At 40.5% G+C, this 22,872-nt stretch overlaps 1 long non-coding RNA gene across 2 annotated transcripts in view; it reads right to left on the bottom strand.

Moving 5' to 3' along the window:
• Positions 1-22,872, bottom strand: part of LOC106010817 (uncharacterized) — a 48,316-nt gene extending 25,444 nt beyond the window's left edge. The window contains exon 1 of one of the 2 annotated variants that reach the window (XR_015443098.1): positions 13,726-22,872. This is a non-coding gene — a long non-coding RNA (uncharacterized LOC106010817). The other variant, XR_015443097.1, reaches the window with a different exon arrangement.

Genomic DNA, 22,872 nt, shown 5'->3' with positions numbered 1-22,872 from the left:
ACTGGTCACCAGTCCAAACTGGTCACCAGGCCAAACCTAATGTAGTCAATTCCCACTATTCGAGGATCCATACTCAAAAATTCCTCTACTTGCTAAAATTGATCTGCAACCCCAAAATCAATTCCTGGGGCACTTTTGTGGTGATTCATGGACACCCAGAGTGGTGATAATTTTGAGTTACCTGAGTGGTACATTCCTGGTCCACCTTCTCATTTAAACTCATACAGCAAACAAGTGTTCTTTTTTGCAGTTGTTTAAGCACCACATTTTTCATACTTCTGTGCTTTCAGTTGTTGATTTTGTTTCTTAGAATGGCCCCAATGTGAAATGCTGAAGCAAGGCCTAGTCCTTGCAAGGTGCAAGACCTGGATGTGCCTTGTGCCAAAACTGCTTGTGTTAGATTAAATCTTCTCTCAGGCTAGAGTTACAGTGCTGTTGGCTATTCAATACTGATGAACTGATAAGATATATTGAATAAAGTGCCTTCAAACAGGAGCACAATTTGAACAAGGTTACCTGTAGATCAGTTGACAATAATGTCATGAAAGAAAGTTCACAGGAACTCAACCTTGAATTTATGGTCAATGTTCAGTATTCAATGTTCACAGAAATTCTACAAAACATAACTACTATGAATAGTGAGAATCTGCTGTATTTATCACTCTCTTTTTCTCTCACCCATTCCATTTCCCTCTTCCTTCAGTGCATACTGACATTAGCCAAAGTTCTTTCCCTGGTGGATGACCCACACCTTCACACCTGCAGTTTCTGAGCCCTTTGAGATCTTGTCTCTATTGGGCTGCTGAAATCTCTCAATGACCTGCACTGCAGGATGTGGAATACCATCCTATATACCAGTAATTCCCTACTCCCATGCACATCCCTCCCTGTCCCCACAGGGGAGTAGCAACCCAATTTCCTCTCTGAAGTTGGATTAATCTACCCAAACATTGGAATACCCCCATCTGGCCTGTGGGACACAAGGAGGTCAAGACAGTCAGGTGATCTTAACTTCCCATGTGATGGAACCACTCAGCCACAGAACTCAGCTACACATCCCATCCTGTAGACAGAACCCTTACTTCCTAAGGTGCTGCTTTTTGGCCAACATGAACTGTTCCTCTGCTCTTTCAAGTCACCTGAGGGGGCAGATGACAAGGATCAATGAGCCCAACACTGCAGATCTGCCTTTTTGGGGAGAAGAGCTCCCTTACATAGGGAAATAGAACATGGGTTTGCCATGCCTGAAGCCCACAAATGCATTTCAGTCAAAGAAGGTACTGTGGTATGGTTGCGGTGTCCCTCCAGGCTTCAAGTGTTGAAATTTAATCCCATTGTGAGGTATTAAAAGGGTGGAAATTTAAACTGACCATGGTATTTAGAGGTGGGGGCTTCTAGAGATGACTAGGATTAGATAAACTCATTAGAGTGCAGCCCTCATGACTGAATTCTGATGGCTTTACAGGAAGAGAGTGAGAACAGAAGAGACACACGTGCATGCTCCCTGCATCTTGCCATGTGACCCCTGGTCCACACTGTAACTATGCCAGCAAGACCACTGTCAGTTATTGACCCTCAAACTTGCATCTCCAGAACTGTGAACCCTAATAAACTTCTTTTCTTTATAAACCACCCAGTCTGTTGCAATGTGTTACTAGCAATAGAAAATGGACTAGTAAAGGTAAAACCATTCCAGAAAATATGCCTTTTAACCAGGAGGAATCAGTCCTGGTGTGATGAATTCCTCATTTAACTACTTATGTGTTTAATGACTGTTTAGACTTACAACTTGTCTTTTTTTTTTTTGGTACAATTCTGTGCATCTTATTTATAGAGCCTTAATGTCTCTTTTGTCAGTACATCTTATTTATATAGTATTATAATTTTTGTTGATTGTACTGTACAGTACAGTGCTATAGTTTTCTCTTATACTTTATAGTACTGCATCTAAGTTACACAAATAAAAGCCAAGTTATCAAGTTGGAGTATCCTTTGACCGTTTCTTTATTCTGTGCATACTATACACAATTCCTCATCTAGCGAGCAATTCAACAACCTAGTCACAGGAATGGAACTTGGTCATTAATGAGAAATGGCTGCATAAGGAGTCAGGTTGCAATTAGGCTTCTGGCAGCACTGCCCACTTCCCACCAACAGACAGTAGCATCCTTTAGTACTGGGACTCAGTATTGGCCTTGCTGTTGGCAGGTTGGGCCTTTAGCAATGGTGGGAACAAGACTGACAAGAGAAGGATAATGTCCATGCTGTCAAGCCTGTAGGTTGCCCCCTGTCTAGTGCCACAACTTCTTGAGTAAGCACTGCAGTATCTGCTCTCCACGGGAAAGATCACCTTGTCCACTGGGAATTGCCTGTCTCCTACACAGTGGGTACCCAAGGAATGCACTTACATGGAACAAATATCCTCATGTTCTGTGCCCATTCCAGCAGAGTCCCATGTAGATCTTCACTCCAGACCTCTAAGTTATCTATTTCTGATTTTTCTCTTTCAAAATCCATGAACACTGGACAGTTTGGGCCACCACCTGTGAACTGGGGTAAATGCAAACCTGTGTGTGTCCCCTCCTGAACAAACTGAACAACCAGGAGGTCTGCTCTCTAGGAGGATTTCATCATACCTGTAAGTTTCAGAGCCTTCCCTGTATGGGGCCATGATGGGACATAAGTCCCAGTGAGCTCAATGACTGTCAGTCACCACTGCACCCACACTGTAATCATCCAACCTGGAAATGGGTGAAAGTCACCAGATGCTTCCACTGGTGCATTAACTCTCTCATCTTGAATATTACACACAGACCAGTAGCTTCACTTGGTTCAATCCAAAGCTATATTGTGATCTACTCTGTGTAATACTCAGTGAATCTATTCCTTCACATATAGCCCAGGGTTAGAAGTTAGCAAACTTGTTTGTGGAAGAAGCTGCCTGCTCAGGAAGCAAAACTTGGAATGCCTCCTCCCACCAAACCTCCCTCAGAGCATGCTAGGACTCTAGGTCTAGAGGTGAAGGCCGTGGGTCAATTAGGTAGTCTTGAGAATAACACACAAAATATTTGCACAAGGAAAAGCCTGCCTTCCTCAGACATTAAGGAATATAGAAAGACAGGTTAAGAGGAATCTTGAGTGAGAGCATCAAGGTTTTTGACTTGGTTGAGTCTCCCTCAAATGTCTCCTTCCCATGACCCTGGTTCCCACTTCTTCCCACTAATGCCATGAATCTAACATAGGGTTTTAGAAGGTTGCCATTGCTGTAATCCACATGATCAGAGATCCTCAACTATACCTGCCTTTTCATTTCATAAGCTAAAATTTTTTTAAGGTTGTTCTCTGCATACATTGTGCCTTGAACCAAGACTTCCGGCTCTGGTCTCACTATTATTTTTCTGAAAAACTCCCCAGCCAGAACCATCAGATATTCCCCAATCCTGTGATTATCATTGCTGGCACATCAGTCAAATACTGCCTATATTTAATCTCCCAAAGTCTTGACCCCAGCCAGCACCTCAAGCCAGGTAACAGTAGTAAGGATGTGGCAATCATGTTGCAACTCCATGTCACAGGTGACTGGAACCCATCCTTCATCTGCAAGAATGCCACCACCATGTGCTCAGATAGGTGGCAGCCCAGTCCCAGAATCTTGTCTTGTCTTATAGATCCCATGCTGATTTTCTTTTTCTTTTTTTTTTGGTACCGGGGATTGAACTAGGAACCTTGAGCTTTCGAGGCAGGCGGCAGCACCACTGAGCTAAATCCCCAGCCCTGGTCCCATGCTGATTTTAATTCTCATCCCAGAAAATTTGTTAGTCAGGGTCCTATTTGAAAATTGAAGAACATTTTAGTATTTGAAACAGAAGGAATCTTGTATTGGCTATACAGGGGACAGAAGAGCAGAAAAACAAAATCAAAGATACGACTAGAGTTACAATGAAGAAGACACACTATCCTTTGTGGGAGGGAAGGGAGGCTTCCTGGAGCCCAGAGTCCAGGGTCACTTGGTGGAAGCGGGCACCACAGCAGGCCCAGCTGACAGAAGCCCGGACTAGAGAGAAGATGGAGCCACTGCCTGAGACACAAAACCAAACAGAGAGGAAAACCCTGGCTTTTCCCCTCTCTGCCTCTCTCCAGTCTCCGACCATTGTCCCATCAGCCAATCAGCTATGTAGAGAGTTTGGGAAGTGGAGCCTGAAAGGATCACCCACAAAGGTACAGAGCAGAACAGGGGACAGGAGAGGAAATCTGAAAGCAGAAACTGCTGTGGAGTAACACTCTACATAAAACAGGCTGTGCTGAAAAAAAAAATTATCTCTAGCTGATGTGGAGAGCTGTGGCTTTGAAGGATGATGTGAATGAACTTTCATGACTTGTAAATAGGACTACTAAATGTGAATAAACAAGAGGAAAGAAAAAAATATGATGTCACAAGAATCAAACAAGCAAATATTTATGTTAGATAAAGGGTTCATCATTCCCAATGTGGCGTTCTGGACACAGTGGTCCTTTTGAGGATACAAAATAGAAGAAGGTGGACACTCAGTTTAAGGTTGCAGTGGGTGCTGAGCGTCTCACCTACTTGCCGTCACACTACCATCCCTGAGATGTCTCTAAGTACCTTGCTAAGAGTTCCCAAAGGTAAACATAGAAGACATTTAAAACATCTCTTTCACAACAGTCATTTCCAAGATACATCAAAGGTTTCAAGAGATGTAAGATTAAACTCTAGCTCCCATATGGGGTTAAAATACTGGGAGCCAAACTTGCAAAGCTGGACTAGGTCTTAGATATGAACTTGTTTATAAATGAGCCATCGGAATGCAATAAACTATCACCAAATTTTCTATTTTTTTAAACTATCATCTTTTTTTGTTTGTTTTTTGAGGTACTGGGGATTGAACTCAGGACCTTGCACTTGCAAGGCAGGCGCAGTGCCACTGAGCTACATCCCCAGCCCTGTTTTTTGTTTTTTGGTGGGTTTGTTTGTTTTTTGTTGTTGTTGTTTTGGAGTTTTTTGTTTGTTTGCTTGTTTGCTTTTTGAGACAGGGTCTCACTATGTAGTTCAGGCTGACCTTGAACTCACTATATAGACCAGGATGGCCTCAAACTCAAAGCATTCCTCCTGCCTCAGCCTCCCTAGTGCTGGGACTAGAGGTGTGTGACACCATGCCCGGCTTGGTTTTCTCTTTTTAAGACAACCCATTAGCATTATTTTCTTTTAAAGTGACTCTTGCTTAACAAAATGTTGTTTATCACTGATTTATTATTTAACAAAGAAATTGGAACACAAAGAAACCACCTGACTCACTGCCCAACATCACACAGTAATTTAAAGGCAAAATTCAAATTTAACATCCAGTTTCCAGCTCCTAATCCAGTGATGTTTATGGTTGCCAAGAACAAGAGATGTGCTTATTACCAGTAGTCGGTTTAAAATGAAGCAACAGCATGTTGCTTCCCAAAGTGACCCCAGAGGTCAGTCCCACTGACCATTGCACCTATGTTGCAAGATGGTTTCAACTATCAGTTAGAATTGTACCAGGCTGGACTTCAAGTGAAAAGTGTGCGTGAGAAGAGGTCTGACTTTGGCCAACTATAACTCTTGTTTGGAAAGAGCATGTTATACTTCAAATACTTCATGTCCAGTGCACTCTGTCTTTGCATGCCCTTTCATCCTGAAGTCTCCAAGATTTCATGTAAACCTTTGCCACAGCATGTGGACCACTGGGTTTCCCTTCCCTACTGCAACTGCCTCCCACTTGGCCTATGTGCTAGCAGCTCTGCACCTCCAGTGATGAACGTCAATCCCAACGCATCCCAGCACCTGCTGAGTAGTTGCTCCACATGTGAATGCATGAATGAGGATATAAGGCATACTGCTCTTCCCACATGGAATTCTTTCATTTGGACTTTCTTGCTGTGAGAACAGGAATTTACAAGACCCAAATTAGCCCCAGTTCCAAAATATGCCCTCCTCATTTGAAGCTCATGTTTATATCAGTCACCAACCTCTCCCACTGCTAATTTCTTTTTTATTTTAATGTTCTGTCTCACAACAAATTCAATCCTAGGTAAGCTGTTTAAGGATGTGCTCTCAATTTCTAGAGACTCAAGACAGCATTAAATTTTTCCATGCACAAGTATATTGAAAATCAATATTTTATTATCTTAATCATTTTTATGGGACGAGTGTAAAGAGGACTCTATTTAGAGCACAAAAGGCTCAGGAAACTTAAATGATTTATGGAAATATTTAGAACATGAAATATGTGTACAGCTTGGGCTTTCATCCAATTTTTGCTCTTTTTTTCTTCTTTCTTTTTTAGCATAAGCCCTTGTTGGTAAGCCCAAGAAGAAAAGCTAGTGGAAATCTCTAGGGCAATGTTTTTACATTAGAAAGCACATCTCAGATATCAAAATCATTTTCACCTGACTTCATTAATTACTTTGAATTTTAATGAAATGTTATCTTCTTACAAGCTTCCAATCATGGTTTAGAATAATTAATATATTTATTCAACAAATATTTGAATCCATACTATAAATTAGGCAACATGCTGGATCCTGATGATAGAAATCCAAACAAGTCAGACCAATTCTACCATCATGAGCTCAGAATCTATCAAGTGACTTGCTATTGATATTTTATCACTTCTTTTTTTTTTTTTGGAAAAAACACGTATTTATTAAACATGATTAACTTAAAAACACCAAGCCAATTTGTTTTAAAGTGCTGCTCATCCAAAACCTTAGACAAAACCATCACCCCAAAGTAAATTTTTAAAAAAACAGATTACAAGGTAAACACTGACAATAGAGAGGTGTGGGCACTACCAAAAAATGCTATTTGCTCTTTAACTAAATAATGTCATTTTCAAGTGATATGTAACAGTCACCTAAACAGAATTCCTTCTTCGTATAAATATTCATAAATAAAAAATTGTCTCTAGGTATTCTAAAGAGCTGCAAATGACACCTTACAACAGCAGCTTAATGTCTATTTTAAGGAGAATAAAAGCACTAAAATCTTCTTCCGTTGAAAGCCATTTATTTCTCTGGTTTGAGGGAGCAAGGTCACCACAATATTAACCTGTTTTGTAGAACAATGTAAATAACAGTGCATACACATCTTAAATTTGGAAGGTAACAAAAGTTAGAACGCAACCATCTTTTGATGCAACAAGATAATAAATAAATAAATACTTAAATACTCGAACTTTAACCCAACATTTGGTATTGACAAATCAGTAGCATCGACTTCACATATGAAGGACAGTAGAGTGTTTTTTTGAAAAATGCTCAATTTGGGCTAAAGATATTTAGCATATTAAGTTTTTCCTTTTTGCTTAAAGGAACACAATTCAATCATCATCAAGCTGCTATCATAACTCACTTTAAGCTGGGGTAAAGTGACCTTTTGGTCCATGGCACAAGTTACATATATCACACTTCTGTCAAACTGAAACCTTGTAAGATTTCATGTTTATAAACTACAATACACACTGACCAAGCTATCAGTCCCTCATAGTTTTTTAGAAAAATGGCTACATTTGTCTTTATGGATGTCAAAATGTTACACCATCATTTGTTTAAAAATAAAAAGATGCACATTCATACTGTGAAGTTATTAGGAAAATACTCTTGCAAATAAACTATATAAAGATAAAATACACTTCAAAAGTATGTGAGTTTTTTATTTGCCTGTTTTACAATATTCTGTAAAGTGCAAGAAATCCTAAGTAAAGGGAATATCACTTCTTAATAATCCAGGACTGATATATAAACTGGGCTCTATGCATTTTCTAATCTATTGAAAAACATTTGCCCATTTTATTGACATTCAGCAGATGTAGTAGAAAAAACATAAGGAGGAAACTAAAGCTAATTCATTCTTAAAACTTTCAAGCATATAAGAGAAAATTTGGGTTGCTTGCTAAAATTACCTTTATAGTTCAAGTGTTTCCAATTCCTAGAACAACAGTATACCACATAAAATGAATTTAATATTTTTTAACTTTTTAATTTGAAAAAGTTTTCAAATTTACAGAACAGTCCTAAAAAATAGCTCAAAAATATTCCTATGCCCCTTAGTTTGCTAGTGGTTCCTATTTTATAATTTTGCTATCACCGTGTTTGTAATTTTTCTAAATCATTTGAGAATAAGTTACATACATCTGACCTTTTCTCTCTAAAATGTGTTTCCCTAAAACAGATATAACCTCTTACAGGCTATAGGACCACTGTCACCTTCATTGACTGTAACATAAATCTGTGTACCTAATACACCACTGGTATTCTTCTCTTTTTGTCAGTTGTCCCAATGACAGTTTTTCACCACCAAGGCAAGATTTGGCATTGCATCTGTCGTGCCTCTTTAGTCACAGTTACTCTGGAACATTCCCATAGCCTTTGCTTACCTTTAATGACATTGCACTTCTGAAGAATAGCTCTCCTCATCCCCAACACAGTGCTACAAACAGAACTATCCTCATCTGGGGCTGGCCTGGTGCTTCCCACTTGTTTGCCCTCCTACCCAATAACCTACACAGGTGCTGCTTCATCTTTCCCAGAGAATGGAGCCATTCTAGATCCATCAGTCCCTTTTCTTGATGTTCATTTGTAGTACAAGCCAAGGCATTTCTCTACTGCATCACTGAATTGCTACTGCTCCCCTGCAATGAGTCAGCAGTCTGTGGAGAGACACTAGAAGACCTTGCCCAGATCCTGATCTTCAAACAAAAATTCCCCTTGAACTTAGCAGCCTTCAGTGATTCTTCCCTGAATCAATCCTCTCGGTGATGGCTGCAGATGATTTTCCATCTCCTGCACTCCTTTACATTTACCAGACCTATGAATAAGAGCTTGCCTTTCTCTCTCCTTTACTTCATTTTTTATTATCATTATGGTCTCAAAGATTCATTTTTTTCCCAATACTATAAGCTAGTATTGTACTTTACTGTCTTATATGCTCAAGTTGTACCAGACTAGCCAATTGGAGCCCCTCAAAGTGGCCCCCTGTGTCCTTTTGATAAGCTTCATCTTTTTATTTTAATCAGTCCTTCTTTTGTAGCATGATAAGGTACTCCATATTCATGCTAGACCTGTACCATCCTAGCCCTGGAACTTGCCACTTCTCTGAGGAGTGCTGGCTCCTTTCAAAAGGAAACAGTGCTAAAGATTACAGTCCGAGAACCATGTGTGCTCATGGATACCACAGCACACTGGCTTCCAGGGCCTTTCAGAGGACACAGAGCACAAGGACCCCTGGACACAATAAACAAATCAGTGCACTTCTAGCATGGAGATGAACTATCCAAGCGTCAATTTTTTGAACCAGCATTATAAAACAAGATTTAAGTTTTTTTTCTAGGACAAAGAGTCCAAGAGTTCAGACTAAGAGAAGAAAGTCAACACAGGTGCAGAAGAGATAAAGGACCACAGCTCACTGTGCAAAAGGCCATGAACCATAGGGCTCTACGTGAAAGCAGCTGCTCCCCATTCAGGACAGAGCTTTTAAGTTGGATCCCAGCCCAGCTCACTTAGTTTTCACATTTATTATGGGTTAAGGCTGCAAGCCACGAGGTTATGCTCACTGGAAAACAGTGCCTTTCTGGGACACTCGTAGGACCATGGGAATCGACTTGAGTTCTGCACTTGCTCTCGTGTGGATCAAATGACCTCAGAGACACTCACTGTGCTCCTCACACAGTGTACCTTCCTAGGCATGGAGCTGAAGCGGCTTTGGCACGAGAGAGCACACAGCCCCTTGCTCTTTTACTTTTTATTCAACATTAAAGCAAATATTTTTTTCAAACATGTAGAAGTCACATGCAGTCACACTAATTATTCTTATTTCATCTTTTTTGCCTTGCCCCCCCCCTTTTATTTTTTTCCAGTACTTGGAATTGAACTCAGGACCCTGTGCTTGCTAGGCAGGCACAGCACCACTGAGCTACATCCCTGGCCCTCCCCTATGTTTTTAGAAAGAAAATTTTAAAGAAAAATTATAAACATACTTTAATATACATCTCTTACAGCTATCATATCCAACAGATTTGAAGTAACAATCTAACATCATCTAAAAGTACATAGCTATTCCTTTATTTTCTCCAATTATCTCAAAAATGTCTTTTTATACCTGTTTACAATAAGAACTAAACAGCCAGGTGTGGTGGCACATGCCTGTAATCCCAGGACTCGGAAGGCTGAGGCAGGATTGATTTGAGTTCAAGGCCACCCTGGGCTACATAGTGAATTCAAGACTACCCTGAACTACATAGTGAGACCCTGTTTCAAAAAACAAAAAACCAAAAAACTAAACAAGGCTTATACATTATTCTTGATGGATGGATCTCTTAACAGTATTTCAACCCATAAAAGTTTCCCTCTTTTTAAAATGTTATTTACTTGGTGGAATAACTATATAGAACTTTCCATATTCTGGTTGTAGGTGGCTGTCATTTAGCTCTTGATATTTAAAGAAGGTTTACCTGAGGAGAAAGGATCCAATGGCCCAACTACACGAACCTGGCTTTGATACAGTGATAAGTACAAGAGAAAGGACACATGCCGAGGCACAATTTAGCAGGTGACAAAAATCCAAAGGAAGGGGCAGAGGGAAGGGGGCAAGGCAGTCTCCCTTTTGAAGTGAGGAAGCAGCCTCTGGGAGCCATGGCACAGGTCAGCTGGAAGAAGGCTACCCCACCAGGGAGTTGACTCCTTGGGCATCAATGAGCTGATGCCATTTATTGCAGGAAACCAAATTCCTCTTTTCCAAACTTGTAGAAAGAGCCACAGAATGTTTACATGGCCTTGGCCACCTTTCTTTTTTGATAAGCTGTTCTCTCTGTGGCAGTTCATATTACCAGAAAGTATCAGCATTTGCATCATTCTTATTGTGGAGAAAAAAAAATCCGCAGTTCATTTTATCACTTTTCAAATAAAACAAAACACTCTAAAATCACTTTTCTTCATGTGATAATTTTTGTCTAATTTACACCTTTGATTTTTCTAAATACCTGAATATGGTATGGAGCCAAAGTTCACAGGTACAAAGTAACCCAGTAATTGTGGAGGAACATGAGGGCGGCTCAGTCCTCCCTGATCAGTTGGCTCAGGACACACACTCCTTTGTTTTCTGTATTTATTTCCTTGTGCTGCTTAAAACAACACAAACTGACCTTTCACAGTTCAAGAGGCGGATTGTCTGGCATCAAGTGTCCTTTAGGCTAAGCCCTGTCAGAGGCCTGCAGGTGAGAAGCCTCCTGCCTATGACTGGTGGGTTGCTTCAAGTCTAGGCACTCCTGGGCTCTGAGGGGCTGGTGGCGCACACCTGTAAGGCCACTCTGTGCTACATAGTCTAGTCAAGGCCAATCTCAACTACACAGTGAGACCCTGCCTCAAAAAAATCCAGGTGTTCCTGGCCTGGCGGCTGCATCCTTCCGATTCCTCCTTTATGTCATATGGCCTTCTCTCTGGGTGTCTCTGGCTTCACGCAGTGATCGTCCTAAAAGGGCACTAGGGACTAGAGATATAGCTCAGTGATTGCCTAGCATTCTTGAGGCCTTGGGTTCAAACTCCAGTCTGGGGGGGCGGGGGTTGCTAGTTGTTTTGGTTCAGGGTACCACACTATTTCAGTATGATCTCATCTTAAATAATTACCCAGCAACAATTCTCTTTCCAAATGAGGTCACATTCTCAGGTACTTCAAGTTAAGAGTTAACCATATTATTTTGGGGAAACACAGTTCAATCTATAACATCTCCTTTCATAAATGGGTTCAATATAATTGAAGCATGCATATGTAGGTGACTTAACTTCTGAATTTCCATTTCTTTATCTGTAAAAAATGAAGCAACCACATCAGACTCCACTTCCTGCTGGCTTTTCAGGCTTTTCGGGGTGGTCAGTGTGCTGTACAGACAGGCTCTTTAGGGACCCAGTCCCTGAGAGTGGGCAGAGAGGACAAAAGAAGAGCAGTCTCATTGCAGGTCAGTTACAGGCACACAGAGAAGCAATCAAGACATGGGTTTGTGTGAAACAGTGTGTAGAAACCTTTGTAAATCTCAGCATTCTGACCAGGTGTTCATGGAGGAAACTTTAACCTTAAGATGTGCTCTGTTGGATAGGCACAGAAACAAACTAAGACAAGCAATGGATACATTCTTTGTGGGTGGGCAAGGTGAGAGACACTTTGATAGTGTGCATGTAAGACATTCCTAAAAGATAAGAAGCCTTGTTATCTGCAGTAGGAATTCAGAGGAGAGTGGGTGACACTTCCTAGGAATGTGAGGAAATAGACAATGAGTTGTCCACTGATGTACATGAAGGGATGTTAGAAAGGGGCCATTTGGATGCCTTATTCTGTAATACATTACTCCATAGAAATCACCTCAAATGCACATAGATATGAGCAAGAAGCCAAAAGGGACTGCAAATGTAAGATGTGTGTAGCAAAGGTGGCTTGAATTATGGGCTACCTTAATTATGCTTTATGGACCCAAATCGTGGTGAAAAGATTTCACAACATAACCATGTAAATTTTGTCCTGGACTCCATTCTTCTGCCTCTAGTGCCGTCCATCTGTGGAGTGTGGCAGCTGAGGTCCTGCACCTCTGACTTCACTTCTTTATACCCGCTTGCTCTCCATTCATCTACTTCTTGTGAGGATGACACAAGCCTAGAAGGAGCACAGGGAGCTGGGTGGCCCCAGGAGCTAGCCCTTCAGTAACTCCCTCCTGTGTTCTCCAAGGCAATGTGTGAATTCTGAGCATGAGCAGAATCCTGGCAGTGCCTGGTTCACTGGTCACTATGCCTCTTCAGAAGGGAAACATCAGTCAGGACCTGTTTCTCTTTCCCCTAATGATGGTAAGACCAATTTCTGGGACAGTGTCTTTCTACTTTGAAATTTTAATTAAATTTAAAAATAGGCCCTGGGATACATTCTCCCTGAATATCTGGTTTAATTTTGGGTTTAGTGTTTCTTATGGGTTAAACTGTGTTGCCCTCTCCCAATACCACATGTTGGCATCCTAGTCCCAGTATGTCAGAAAGTTACCTGATTTGGAATTGAGTCAACTGAAGAAGTCATTAGCTATGATGAGGCCATCCTGGAGTGGGGTGGGCACCTAATTCAACATGTCTGCTGTTCTTATAGAAAAAAGGAAATTTGAATGCAGACACACACATAGAGATACCAAGTGAAGATGAAGGCGGAGGTCAGGTGATGCTTCTACAGATCAAAGAACTCCAGAGATTGCAAGCCACCACTGAAAGCTGGAACAAAGGCCTGGAGCAGATTCTCACTCCCAGTCTTAGAAGCAACCAACCCTGTAGACACTTTGATCTCAAATTTATAGCCTCTAGAATTGTGAGAAAATAAATTTCTGGGGGAAGTTGAAAAAGGGAAGGGGACATAAAAATTAAGATGTGTTATGTACATGTACCAACTCCCAATGATGAATGTAATCATCATGTACTGCAAATATGTACTAATAAAAATTAAAATTAAAAAAATGAAATTTCTGTTGCTTAAGCCACCTAGTTTGTGGTACTTTGTTATAGCAGCCCTACCAAACTAATACAATTAAATAATACACTTAATGTATTTAATTAAAATATTGGCCATCTAACAAATTATAATACACTACTAATATTTAGCTTATATATAATCCATAATGACAATGATTTCTCATGGCAATACTTACAGTTTGTACTTACAGATCAGAAAAGTCCTGTCTACTAGAAACTCTTCCTGTAGCCCATCTCATCACAGTGAGTCTTCTCTCGGCCTGTCCCTGCATCCCGTGTGGCCATTCAGAGTGTTTGGAACAGTGGGACGAAGATGCCATCCTGCAGCAGATCCACCGTGAGAGGGACCCCCCTACCTTGGAACTGGTGAAAACAATGGGCCAGAGTCTTTGCCACCTAACAACATGAAATATAAATCAATAAATGCAACATCAGATACTCCCTCATCCCTTCACTTCCCCAGCAATGTTGGCGATGATACAGGTCAACCTCCTATTAGTTTCCCACATAACTAACTGCTTGGCATGAAACATGAGTTTTCTTACTTATTAGCTACTTTATCGTTATGTTTTTTCCCCCGGTGACTGGTGGTTGTTAACAAATTAAGATCCAGGTTGCCACTGTAGCCTGCATGATTGTACCAGTTTCCAAAAGGCTTTTCTAGCATATTTCCCTCAAAAGGGAGCTCGATCAATTATTTCTTGATTGTTACAGGTGAACTTATGTTCACCTCTATGAACTTATCATAGAGATAAGAACTGATCTTAGTGAAAATATATATGCAAAATTATAGTACAAATCTTGTGCATTATGAAATCTCTACTTGAGACCAGTCCTTCAAAGCAGGCACACTTGGGGTCACACGGCATGAAGCAGATCCTACTTCTTTACTCATGCCCACGCAAGAATCAAAAGCAAGTTAAGCAGTGCTAGGCCAAGTATTGCCTTCAACCTCCAAGGTAAAAGGTTACAATAAGAATAATTTCTTCATCTGAATATTAAAAAAAAGTCACAGCACTGGGGAATCCAATTTTCATATCAGAAAAAGTGCTGAAAGGTGCTCAAATCTGACTCCTGCAATAAGATCCCACTGAGTTCTCTACATTGTACCCCTTAGGAACTGGGTGCATAAACTGTAATTTTTACTTGAACTTCAGCTTATGTAAGGAGAGTGATTACCTAACAGGGTACATATCAACAAGTTAAACTGTCTTCATATGTCTTAGCTCAGTAAGGAATACGTAAACTTTTTATCTGGGTCAGATAGAAAGAAATAAAGCAGTAGTAGGGCAGATAGAAAGGCAACAATGTTTAACTAAAGAACACAGCTGAGTCAGGTCTCCCAGCCTGGCATACAGCCACAAGAAGTCCTTGGATTTGAAAGGTCTGGGCTCTGAGAGTTGTCAACAGACTGTTGCATTGTATCATGATGAAAAAGCTATTCTCTCACATTGGGAAATAGAAAAGCACTGGCAGCCACCCCTGACCTCCAGTCTGGTACACTTTAAGAAACGAGTCATGGTTCAGCGGGAGACCCAGCTCCTATCCCTGCAGAAAGATGAAGATGGCAGAAGGCCCCTCTGAGCACATCCTCCCACTGCCCAGGGCTCACGCTGGCCCTGCGATTCGCGCCAGGCTCCACAAAGCACACATGAATAGACAGGAAACCCGCACTGAAGAAGTTTCCATGCAAACACTAATGTGATTTCTCCTCCCCCCAGAAGGCAAATAGTGAAACATGGTGTGTTAACTCCACTTCGTTATGACCTCAAGCTTAGCCTGTAGTGCACTTAGTGACAGAGAAACCAGTTGAGCAACAAGAGCAGGGGGGAAAAAACCCCAACAGTTTAAATCTTTTGTATTCTAACCGAGAAAAAAAAAGTTTTCACTTGTCACATTCAAATCCCTTCTAGCCATTCCCAAACACTAACTTACAGTTAAAACCAAAACCAAACAAAAATCAAAAAACAGCCTCAAGCCTGTGCTTGTATCTTGTAGGGAAAGGCATTCACGCTGGGCTGTACTGAAGCTTAAGGCAACAGACAGGCAGTCCTCATCAGACACAGCTGCCAGCACAGCCTGCTGCTGTCTCCCACACAGCTCCTGTGTAACTCTCTCCCGTCAGATAACCTGAGCTCAGAATCATCATCCATCCAGGATGGGCTGACTGCCTGGGGACCACCAGGACTGGCTCTGCTGGAAAACAGGCTGGTTTAGCCGACCCCATGCTCTTTTGCATCACCATGGAAGCCAGAGCTCCTCACTCCTGCAGCAAACTTTTGCATCTCTGTGCTGCCCAAGCTTCTATAGTAAAAGGAAACAGAGTGCGCACCAACAGCACACAGACAGACTCTGGGCACTCAGCAGTGAGATTAGGGGTGTACCTCTCCTTGCTCCATGCTGGATTCTAAGATCTAGGGTGTATGAGCTAGAAGTCTGTGAATTGCAGTGATGAAAAATTCGCCTGCCTCAGACAATCAAGGGAATTAATGAGTTTCAACTGTCAGGTTGAAGTGAAAGAAAATGACATTCCCATAGGTCAACACTTCTTAAATTATCAGCAATACCTTATGCCTCCAATCTAATAAAAAGCCCTGCAATTGATCTAGATTCAAGAGAGACATGGTCCAATAGTTCAGCCAGTATCTCTAAGGATTCCAATTTTCCAAGTATTGCTTTAGTTTTTCATTAAGTTCACTAACACATTTTATGTATAAAATACAGTTACCTTCATCATTGGGATCTTGTACCTTTACATGATGTATCTTGATTCTTATTTTTTTTCCCCCTTCCCTTGCCCTCCCTTCACCCCTCCACCCTTCCCTATTTGCGAAGACTTTGTTTCCATTATTTTCTTTGCTCATATTTTTTCTTTTCCCTTCTTTCCTTTCCCCACCCCTCCCACTTCCCATACTCCTTTACCCCTTTTCTTCCTATTACACAAGATCAATTATACATTTTTTAAATTACCATATCAAGATTTAGACTACATTACCACAGATTTTATAGAATTTAAAAGGATATAGAAAGCATATACAAAAATCTTTTTTGAAATAAATTTGACAACTTCTAAGAAGTACCTTGGAAGACAAATTAATGAAACTAACTCTGGAGGAAATATAAAATTTGAATAGCACCTATTAAAGAAAGTATATTCCTAGCTTGAAAACTTACCTATATGACAAGGCTCATATACATTTTAACTGATAAATTATATCAAACATTTAAAGCAGAAAAAAAGGGAACACTTCTACCCTCATTTTAGGAACTCAACATTGTGCTAATCTTAAAACTGGATAAAGACAATAGAAGAAAAAAGTATGAACATAGATAGAAATTTGTTTAACAAAACAAACTATTAAAGTCAGATCTGGCAGTATGTAGAAAGTGGTTTTATTATAGGGATGGCAGTGTTGCTTCAGCATTGGAAGATCCACCCCCAAAAGTCATCATTTTAACAGAGGAAAGGAAAAAGCCATGTGATCCTGTCACTAGTTGCAGAAAAAGTATTGGACTAAATTCTACAGCTGTTCATGGTGAAAGCTATCAGGAGACTAGAAGTAGACCAGAACCTTCTCAACAGATAAGCCATGTACTCCATACTTCCAGCAAAAATGCCTTATATGAACGGAAAAGATACAATGCTTTCTCCCTAAGGTGGGGAACAAGGGTAGATATGCCTACTCTTCATCTGTCCATTAAATTTTGAAACATAGGCCCAAACCAAAATAGTCTGGCAATAAAAAGAAGCAATTAGCATACGATTGACAAGGTAGAAGTAAAATCTTTATATGTAGATGAAATGATCATCTACAGAGAAAATACTAAGAAATCTTCTAGGAGCCCCTAGAACTTGTATTTGAATTTAGCAGGATTAGAAAACACAAGGTATATATAAAAATTCAGGTCTATGTATACTTGCTATAAATGAAGAATTAGATATTGAAATTTAAAAGTTATGTAGGAGTACAAAGGGCCTAGAAAAGTAAAAAGAAAAAAAAAAAACAGTGTTGGAAGACATTTATTACCTAATTTTAAGACTTCCTCTAAAGCTACAGTAATCAAGGCAGTGTTGGCATAAGGAAAGACATATAGATCAATGGAATGAAACAGAGAATCTAGAAATAGAACCACACATATATGGTCCACTGAGTTTTGAAAGATTATTTAACATTAACATTTTATAGAACATAAACTCAATTCAAGAGCAGAGAAAAAGATAGTTTTCAGCAAATGGTACTAGACAACCTGGTATCCCTATGTAAAAAATTAACCTCAACCCTTTATTTCCATACATAAAAACAAGTTGAAAGGATCTATGAACCTAAATATGAAAGACTAAAACTATAAAACTTTAAGAAGAAATTATGAGGGAAAATATTCATCCTAGGCAAGAATTTCCTAGAATACACAAAACATGATGTATAAAAGAAAGAAATTGATAAATGAGATTCCATCAAAATTTAGAACTTTAAATGACATCATTAAGAAACAGACCATATTTATAATACATATAACCTAAGACCAGAATATATATAAAACTCTTACAGCTCATTAATGGACAATCCAATTAAAAAGTAGACATAAGAAGATGATAAATAGCAAATACAGATATGTATTGACTTATCATTGTCATGACTTTTTCTTTTTGTTGGATTCTCCCCCTTTGTCTTTAATTTCTTGTCGCACCCAATGGATTAATTCTGCTGGGTTTCCTGGGGTTGTGATCCTCGTCTTTTCCTAGGATTTTGTCTAAAATTTTTTGGAGTGCTGGTTTGGTATTCATGAAGTTCCTAAAGTGCTCTTTGTCATGAAAGTATCTTATTTCACCATCAATTTTGAAAGATAGTTTTGCAGGGTTGGAGGCTGTTTTCCTTTAGGGCTTGAAATACATCACTCCAAGCTCTTCTTACCTTGAGGGCTTGCATTGAGAAGTCTGCTGTGATTCTGATGGGCTTTCCATTGTATGTGATTTGTTCCTTTGCTCTAACTGCTTGTAGAATTTTGTCTTCTGTTGGGTTTATGAAATCTTAACAATTATATGCCTATGTGTAGATTTTTTTTTTGATCAAGGCTAATTGGAGTCCTATATGCCTCCCGTATCTATCTGTATGTCAAGTTCTTTTCCCCTCCTTGGGAAGTTTTCTGCCATCACTTCTGTGAACAGTTTTTTTTATGTCATCTGCACTGTCTCCTGTTTCTTCATTTACTCCAATGAGTCTTATGTAATTCTTCTTTGCATCATCTAGTAGCTGCTGGATTGATTTCTCGTGGTCCCTTACTATTTTAAAGCAATTTTTCTTTTCCTGGTCACTAATTGCAATCTTATCTCCTATGTCTGAAATTCTGTCATCACATTGGCTCATTCTGCTGTGTAAGCTTTCAATGGAGTTTTTAATCTCCTGGAAATCTGTTTGTATCTGTTTTATGGATTCCATTTGTTTCCTATGTTGGGATTCCATCATGTCCCTCAGTTCCTCTATTCTTTTATCTGTGTCTTCTCTAGATTTATTAATCATGTCTGGCACTGTGGGCACAATCTCTGCTGTTATCTGAGAAATTATTTCTTATTTTATTTTTTCTAGATCCTCTTTTGTTGCCAGCTCAGGGAGTCCAGGTGGTTGCCTATCAGAGTGTTCCATCTCGTTTCCCTTTGGGGTTGCTTTCAGTGATGTGGAAGTCTGGTTTGGGGACTTGTTTATGTGTCTTCTCACTTTGACAGGGGTGGGAGGGTGGGGGGTATTGCTGGCCCCCCCACGGTTCACCTCCTGTGCCCTGGTGGAGGGGGTGGTACTTCGGCCTGGAAGCCTCCTCTCTTTTCCCAGTATTTCTAATTTGACCTCTGTGGTGTCAGACTCAGTTTCAATCTCTATGAGATCTACTCCAGAAGGACCAGATACTTCGTGATGTCAAAACAGCTGCAGCAGTTCCAGAAAGCATGTATCATCCAGGGGAACAAAAGTAGTCTCTTTTTACAGCACACACAGAATAGGAAAGTTTCCTTGTCCATGAACATGGCAAGCATCTCTCTTACCTTCTTGGTTCTGACAGAGTAGAATAGTTCTCCACTATGACCAGGAGATAGGATGTTTTTTGGCTCAAGCTAATCCCACCCATATTACATAGCTGAGAATGAGGGAGATGAATCTCCTAAAAGTTGCTTTGCTATAACCAGAAAGGGAATATATATTTGGTGGCAAATAGAGATGCCATGAACACTGCTAGCACTGAGATGAGTGTAGACAGAGCAAGTCTTTGGCCCTATGAGTCCTCTGGGAGACAGGATTCACCTCCAGGACAGAGTCACTCTGGGGACAGAAGGACCTGACCTCCTACTAAGGAGCATGTTGAGCTTTGAGATAGCATTTGGATGGACACTGGAGAAGAAGTTTGTGTCCAAGCTTCAACACCAAGCACCCCACGTACAATGGTTTCTTTACTTGACTTTAAGCCATCCACCCATCTCAGTAGAGTGGGCTCTAATACCTTCTCAAATCGATAAGACTGAAATCACACAGGGAAATATGGGCATAAGGGCACCAACAAGCTGACTTTTTACAAAGCTGAAATGCCATCAGTCTTATTCTGCCTTTCTCCTGGCAAAGAAAACAGACAGAGAGGTGCTACTCTGTAACTCTGAGGGGGAGAGAGCTGTATAACCAAAGCACACACAGATGAGAAGGTAGAAGCTGTAAGTTGGCTCTGGTGAGAAAATGTTACGGGGACAGAAATGACAGCTGTGGAATCTCAAGACAGCTGGAAAAGTCCAGGGAACCAGCCAAAAATGGGCACAGCTCTCAGTAAAGATGACTCTGAAAAACAATAAAGGGATACACAAAGAGCCATTGGAGATAAAGGGGAAAGATCTACTCCATGTTTTCCTTAAAAGGATTTTTCTCTGACATGTGAAAATTTCAAACCAAAACATTTAGCTGCTTTAAATTACATCTCCTGGGATCTACAAAGTGCTTGGTGTCTAAAGGCCTCAGTGACCAAGCTGTACAGGAGAGGACAACAGTGCCTTCTCTAGTTATTGCCAGGCCATACGAGGAAGTCTGAAGTGATGGAATAACTTGCTTTTTCACAGGAGGCGGGTGTCACTTGGGAGTCTCCAACAGCAGAAGGCTTAGGACCAGACATACAGCCAAAAGGTGAACTTCATCACCAGAGAGGAGTCCATGGCCTCAGGCTTGAGTCAGTGAGCTGCAATTGTGAGATACTGCCACATGGCAGAGATAAAGAATGACTGAGCAAAAGTTATCAGGCTCCAGTCCAAAGCACAGAACTTCCTTGACCTGGGAGGGCACAGCCAGCCCTTCGCTCCTTCACTTTTGCTACTGATAACCTTCCACTTTCCCTTCAGTCTTGGGACAGACTCCAAGATCAAGGTAATAACTCAGCCAGCCTTCAGTATTACATAAGCCACCAGGACGTAGAGTGCGAAGAATATTAGATAGCATATTCTTCTTCCTCCTTCTCCTCCTCCTTTTTTTTTTTTTTTAGACAGTGTCTCACTGTGTAATTCAGGCTGGCCTTGAACTCACTATGTAGCCCAAGCTGGCCTGGAACTTGCAGCAATCCTCTTGCCTCAGCCTCATGAGTGCTGGAATTACAGAATTACAGGCATGCACTGCCAAACTATTAGAGTCTAAATGCATCTATGCTCCAACATACAAAACTCAGAAGAAGCCTTCTGGCTTGAAGCTCTCAACACCCCCAGCAGAGTGCTTTAACTGAGCCTTGAACTTGGTGCCATCACTGGAGTGTGTGGGCAAGAGTGACAGCAAGTTAGTGTCTAATGAGAATAATCTAACTATCATGGGGACCAAAGAGTGAAAATAGAGATTAGAGGAGACTTCAGTCTCAGCTATTCAGTCAACACGTCCCAGGAATTGGAAGAGGCTCTGAGGATACAGTGCAGAACAGACAATGGCCTGGGAAGACCAAGTAAGACCAAGTGAGCGCTTGTGGGAGTAATTCAGGAGAGAAGAACCATGGCTGAGGCTACAGTTGCGGCACTAGAGGTGGAGAGAGGGCATGGGTGTTAGGGCGGGTGGACAGATCAGTGGAGCAATCTATCAATGAATTCTACATATAAATGATTAGCTTACCTCCAATTGCCAACATCATCTACTTAACTCAGTCAATATGTAAGTAGATAATATAGAAAGTAAAATGTAAAATTCCCTCTTGCAGCTTGACATCTCACCCTAAAGGCGGCCACTCAGACGGGCTGGTGATGGTAGGAAGCAGTGTAGAAGAGGAGATTTCTGCTGTGATCTTTATAATTTCCTCCCTTGTATGAGCTTTGGGGTTGTCCTGCTCTTCTTTTTCTAGAAGCTTGAGGTTCAGCATCAGGTTGTTTAATTGGGCTTGTTCTGTTTTCCTAACATGCCTATTCATTGCTATGAATTTCCCTCGTAAGACTGCTTTCATTGTGTCCCATAGATTCCGATATGTTGTATTGTCATTGTCATTTAATTGAAGGAACTGTCTGATTTCTTCTTTTATCTCCTCTGTGACCCATTGGTTATTCAGAAGTGTGTTGTTCAATTTCCACGTGTATATGAAATTTTTTGAGTTTCTTTTGCTATGGATCTCCAATTTCATCGCACTATGGTCTGATAATATACAGGGGATAACTTCAATTCCTTTGCACTTACTTAAACATGTTCTATGTGTGAGTATGTGGTCTATTTTTGAGAATGATCCATGTGCAGCTGAGAAGAATGTGTATTTTGATTTTGTGGGGTGGAAGACTCTGTAAACATCTGTTAAGTTCATTTGTTCAAGAGTTCGATTGAGTTCTAGTATTTCATTACTTGTTTTTAGTCTAGTTGATCTAACTATTTGTGACCGTGGGGTGTTGAGGTCCCCCACTACAATTGTATTAGTGCATATATGACTTTTCATGTCCATTAGTATTTGTTTTATATAGTTGGGTGCACTAGTGTTTGGTGCATTGATACTTAGGATTGTCATCTCTTCCTGTTGGATTGTTCCCTTTACAAGGATGTAGTGTCCTTCTTTGTCTCTCTTAATCAGTGTTGGTTTGAAATCCATTTCATCTGCAAAGAGGATAGTTACTCCTGGTTTTTTTCAGGTTCCTGTCACATGGAGTATTGTTTTCCACCCTTTCACTTTCAGTCTATGAGTTTACTTTGGAATTAAGTGTGTTTCTTGTATGCAACATATTGTTGGATTTTGCTTCTTGACCCATTCTGCCAGTCTATTTCTTTTGATTGGTGAATTGAGACCATTAACATTGATGGTTATAACTGAAACGTATTGACTTGTCATTGCCATGACTTTTTCTTTTTGTTGGGTTCTCCCCCT

Source organism: Heterocephalus glaber, unplaced genomic scaffold, assembly GCF_053883595.1.
Source record: "Heterocephalus glaber isolate CG9 unplaced genomic scaffold, H.glaber_assembly_v1.0 deba00000331, whole genome shotgun sequence".
Lineage (NCBI taxonomy): Eukaryota > Metazoa > Chordata > Mammalia > Rodentia > Bathyergidae > Heterocephalus > Heterocephalus glaber.
Note: the sequence above shows the minus strand (reverse complement) of the source record. Positions and strands in the feature narration are given on the sequence as shown.